Genomic DNA, 6,000 nt, shown 5'->3' with positions numbered 1-6,000 from the left:
AAAAAATCTCTGGAATTTCAAATGTTCGAGCGTTTTGTCGCTTAACCATGGAAGATAGAGCAAAAAGTCATTAGACCTTTTTTGTAGTTCACTTCATTCCTGACCATGAATTTTCCGTCAGATCCGAGCTAGCTCCAACGGTTCGCCCGCTATCGGGCTTACAAAAAATGCCTGCAGGGGTGAAGAATGCGCGATTTTTTGGGAATTTTTTTTGAGGGGTTGAAAATGAAAAATTCTCACTTTTCGGGATTTTCCTGGTGGTTACACGTGGAAAGCTATCTGTGTACCAAATTTCAAGTCTCTAACTCATCTGGAAGTAGGTTAGAATTAGTATACGTGAGTGTGAGTGAGTGAGTCAGTCAGTCAGTTACACATGCGGTTGTATATATATTAGACTCGCCTTCGGCTCGCTGGGGGCTACGCCCCCAGGCCCCCAAAGTAAACGCTTGCAAATTCGGGGATAAGCGGAATTCGGTGACTGGTTAAGTCCGGACATTAAGTAAATGACAAGGGATTTAAAAATTGACCTTTTTCATAGATTTTTTTCCGGATTCGTAAAAACTTTTGACTTTGAGGGCATTTTGCGGTTAAACCGTTAGAGATACGACAAAAAGTGACTGGACCTTTCTTGTTGGAAATTTAATTTTGTCTTTCGATTGTGCCCTCAGATCTGATCTACGACCTATGGTTTAGCCAGAAATGAGCTCGGGAGAAAAGTCTGCACGGGTCAGCTATCTTGAATTGTTTAGTATAAACATAATAAAAACCGACCTCAAGGCAGTATTTTAAGTCGAACAGGGGGTTTAATATCACCAGGAGACTATCTAGTCAAGGCGAGAAATTCCCTGGGTGGGTGATTAATGTTAAGGAGGTTAAGACAAGAGGGGGTTTAATTTCGTCAGGATATTGTCTGGTCATATGAACAAATTCCCAGGGGGGGTTAACGTTACCGGGGGATAAGTCTCCAGGGGGTTATCTGGTCATACCAGGATCTTCCCAGGGGGGGGGGGTTAAGAGATTTGGTGACTGGTAAAATTCGGACATGAGGTCATGGCAGGAAATTCCCTGGGGGGGTTTAATGTTACCAGGGGGGTTAACACATCAGGGGGTTGAATGTACAGGAGGTTATCAGGTCATACCAGGAAATCCCCGGGGGGGGGGGGTTAATATTACCGGGGGTTAATGACACACTTGGGCCTTTTTTAGAGGGTATTGTGTCTGTGAACATAATAAATATTCCTCTGTCCCTATCTACTATTGACGCTTAGCTAACGCTCAGCCAACTCCCGAAGTCACTGAACCTTTTCTGTAGATCACGTGATTTCCTAAATCCCGTTTAAAATTTGTTTTGAGTTACGACCAACCGTTTAGCCGCTATCAAGCCCGGAATGTAAATTTTTAGGCGAAAATGTCCAATATTTTCACTTAATCGCGTTTTGCGGTCAAACTAAGGGAAATATAGTAAAAAGTCACTGGACCTTTTTTGTAGGTCATCTTATTTCCTAAATAAAACGTTAGTCTTATTTTGACCTCCGACCAATGGTTTCGCCGCTATCGACCCCAAAAAACAAAAGTTTCGCGTAAAAGTTACAACAAAATTGTACATAATCACGTTTTTTTCGGCCAAACCAATCGAGATAGGGCAAAAGATTACTGGACCTTTTCTGTAGATCGCGCAATTTGCTAATTTGATGGGTCAATCAGATTTGAGCTACGACCAACGGTTCGGCCGCTATCGGGCTTGAAACATTATTTTTATCGAAAAAATCTCTGGAATTTCAAATGTTCGAGCGTTTTGTCGCTTAACCATGGAAGATAGAGCAAAAAGTCATTAGACCTTTTTTGTAGTTCACTTCATTCCTGACCATGAATTTTCCGTCAGATCCGAGCTAGCTCCAACGGTTCGCCCGCTATCGGGCTTACAAAAAATGCCTGCAGGGGTGAAGAATGCGCGATTTTTTGGGAATTTTTTTGAGGGGTTGAAAATGAAAAATTCTCACTTTTCGGGATTTTCCTGGTGGTTACACGTGGAAAGCTATCTGTGTACCAAATTTCAAGTCTCTAACTCATCTGGAAGTAGGTTAGAATTAGTATACGTGAGTGAGTGAGTCAGTCAGTCAGTTACACATGCGGTTGTATATATATTAGACTCGCCTTCGGCTCGCTGGGGGCTACGCCCCCAGGCCCCCAAAGCGCTTGCAAATTCGGGGATAAGCGGAATTCGGTGACTGGTTAAGTCCGGACATTAAGTAAGGGACAAGGGATTTAAAAATTGACCTTTTTTCATAGATTTTTTTCCGGATTCGTAAAAACTTTTGACTTTGAGGGCATTTTGCGGTTAACCGTTAGAGATACGACAAAAAGTGACTGGACCTTTCTTGTTGGAAATTTAATTTTGTCTTTCGATTGTGCCCTCAGATCTGATCTACGACCTATGGTTTAGCCAGAAATGAGCTCGGGAGAAAAGTCTGCACGGGTCAGCTATCTTGAATTGTTTAGTATAAACATAATAAAAACCGACCTCAAGGCAGTATTTTAAGTCGAACAGGGGGTTTAATATGCTCAGGAGACTATCTAGTCAAGGCGAGAAATTCCCGGGGTGGGTGATTAATGTTAAGGAGGTTAAGACAAGAGGGGGTTTAATTTCGTCAGGATATTGTCTGGTCATATGAACAAATTCCCGGGGGGGGGTTTATGTTACAAGGGGTTAATGACACACGTGGGCCTATTTTAGAGGGTGTTGTGTCTTTGAACATAATAAAAAACACTCTGTCCCTATCTACTATTGAAACTTCACTAACGCTCAGCCAACTCCCGACGTGGAGGGGGGTTTTGGTCACTCGTTAACGTAGTAATACAAGGTCAAGCTGGAACCAGCATGAATCGCACTAATTATAGTTGAAAAATATAAAACACCTAAAAGTAACGACGAAGAATTTGTCATTTTGAGCATTTATCAGGCTTACGGAAAGATAAACGATAGAAAGCTGCTGAACCTTTTTTTTAGATCCTATCAATAGCTAGTTACCAAAAATTTTACATTTAAGCTAGGGCCAACGGTTCGGCCAAATATCGAGCTCGGAAGGTAAGATTTTAAGTGAAGTTTTCAACATAATCACGTTTTACGGCTAAATCATTGAAGATAGAGCAAAATGTCACTTAACCTTTTTTGTAGATCGCATTAATTAGTAATCAAATCAAATTTTTAATCTGGCCTAGAATTAAGATTTTGTCTGAAATAGAGCCCAGAAAACAAAATCTCACGTAAAACTCAAAAAATTAAAGTTTAAATAAATCCCGTAATGCGGCCAAAACCGTTGAAGATAGGGCAAAATGTTACTGAACTTTACGAGAAAAAGTGACTGGACCTTTCTTGTCGGAAATTTAATTTTATGTTTCGATTCTGGTGTCCGATTTTAGCTACGACGCCTGGTTTAGCCAGTACGGAGCTGTGGAGAAAGGACTGCACTGGTGGGCTATTGTGAATTGTTTAGTGTAAGTATAACAAAACCCCCACCCCGAGTCATTATTTTAATGTTGTTTAGGGGGTTTAATTTGCTCAGAGATTTATCTTGTCATGCCAGGAAATTCCCGGGAGGGGGAGATTAATGTTAAAGAGGGGGGGTTAAAGAAATCAGGGTGTTTAATTTCGTCAGGATATTGTCTGGTCATATGAACAAATTCCGGGGGGGGGTTAATGTTACAAGGGGACTTGTCATACCAGGAACTTCCCAAGGGGGGTTAAGAGATTTAGTGATTTGTAAAATTCGGACATGTGGTCATACCAGAAAATTCCCTGGGGGGGGTTTAAGTATACCAGGGGGGTTAACACATCAGGGGGTTTAATGTACTGAGGAGGTTATCAGGTCATACCAGGGAAATCCCCGGGGGGGTTAAAATTACCGGGGGTTAATGACACACTTGGGCCTATTTTAGAGGCGATTGTGTCTGTGAACATAATAAAAATTCCTCTGTCCCTATCTACTATTGACGCTTAGCTAACGCTCAGCCAGTTTATAATGTGGAGTTGTATTCACTCTTTAACGTAGCAAAGCAAGTGCAAACTGAATCTGGAAGAATTACACAAATATTAGTCACATAATAATTTAAAAACTCCAAAAATTGCCAATCTACGACAAATATTTAGCTATTTATAGCGTTTTTCCCCCTGGCTTATTAAAGGACATACAACAAATAGTTACATTACCTTTTTTTGTAGATCCCATCAATTTTTTAGTCATAAAAGTTTTTACATTTAAGCTACAACTAACCGTTTGGTCGCTATCGACTCAAGAAACAAAGTTATTAAAAAGAAATTACGAAATATTTACATTTATTAGCAGAACCATTGGAGATAGAGGAAAATGTCACTGGACCTTTTTTGTAGATCCCATTGATTAGTAATAAAATAAAATTTTTATTCTGTGCTACAATTAGGAGTTTTACCGTAATAAAACCCAGAAAACAAAATCTCACGTAAAACTTAACAAATCAAAACTTTAAAACGCGTTATGCGGCCAAACCATTGAGGGTAGGGCAAAAAGTTACATGACCTTTTTTGTAGATCACGCAATTTACTAAATCCCATTGAAAATTTGTTTTGAGCTACGACCAACCGTTTAGCCGCTATCGAGCCCGAAAGGTAAATTTTTGGGCGAAAATTTCTAAATATTTTAATTCCAATCTCGTTTTGCGGCCAAACCGATGGAGATATAGCAAAAAGTCACTGGACCTTTTTTGTAGTTCACTTCATTCCTGACCATGAATTTTTCGTCAGATCGAAGCTAGCTCCAACGGTTCGCCCGCTATCGGGTTTTAAAGAAAAGCCCGCAAGGGCAAAAAGGGGGTCACTTCGCGAATTTTTTTGAGGGGTTCAAAATTAAAAAATTCCGGTTTTCAGACTTTTCCCGGTGGTTTGAAGACTCCAGCTAGGTGTGTGCAAAATTCGGTGTTTTCCAGCACTTCTAGAAGTGGGTTAGAATTTGTATACCCTATCAGTGAGTGAGTCAGTCAGTTACATATGCGGCTGTATATATATGGGATAACCGTTAGAGATATGACAAAAAGTGACTGCACATTTCTTGTCGGAAATTTAATTTTGTCTTTCGATTGTGCCCTCAGATCTGATCTACGACCTATGGTTTAGCCAGAAATGAGCTCGGGAGAAAAGTCTGCACGGGTCAGCTATCTTGAATTGTTTAGTATAAACATAATAAAAACCGACCTCAAGGCAGTATTTTAAGTCGAAAAGGGGGTTTAATATCACCAGGAGACTATCTAGTCAAGGCGAGAAATTCCCTGGGTGGGTGATTAATGTTAAGGAGGTTAAGACAAGAGGGGGTTTAATTTCGTCAGGATATTGTCTGGTCATATGAACAAATTCCCAGGGGGGGTTAACGTTACCGGGGGATAAGTCTCCAGGGGGTTATCTGGTCATACCAGGATCTTCCCAGGGGTGGGGGGGGGGGTTAAGAGATTTGGTGACTGGTAAAATTCGGACATGAGGTCATGGCAGGAAATTCCCTGGGGGGGTTTAATGTTACCAGGGGGGTTAACACATCAGGGGGTTGAATGTACAGGAGGTTATCAGGTCATACCAGGAAATCCCCGGGGGGGGGTTAATATTACCGGGGGTTAATGACACACTTGGGCCTTTTTTAGAGGGTATTGTGTCTGTGAACATAATAAATATTCCTCTGTCCCTATCTACTATTGACGCTTAGCTAACGCTCAGCCAACTCCCGAAGTCACTGAACCTTTTCTGTAGATCACGTGATTTCCTAAATCCCGTTTAAAATTTGTTTTGAGTTACGACCAACCGTTTTTAGGCCGCTATCAAGCTCGGAATGTAAATTTTTAGGCGAAAATGTCCAATATTTTCACTTAATCGCGTTTTGCGGTCAAACTAAGGGAAATATAGTAAAAAGTCACTAGACCTTTTTTGTAGGTCATCTTATTTCCTAAATAAAACGTTAGTCTTATTTTGACCTCCGACCAATG

Source organism: Homalodisca vitripennis, unplaced genomic scaffold (assembly GCF_021130785.1).
Source record: "Homalodisca vitripennis isolate AUS2020 unplaced genomic scaffold, UT_GWSS_2.1 ScUCBcl_1729;HRSCAF=5714, whole genome shotgun sequence".
Lineage (NCBI taxonomy): Eukaryota > Metazoa > Arthropoda > Insecta > Hemiptera > Cicadellidae > Homalodisca > Homalodisca vitripennis.
The sequence above is the reverse complement of the archived record's forward strand: the minus strand, read 5'-3'. Positions refer to the sequence as shown.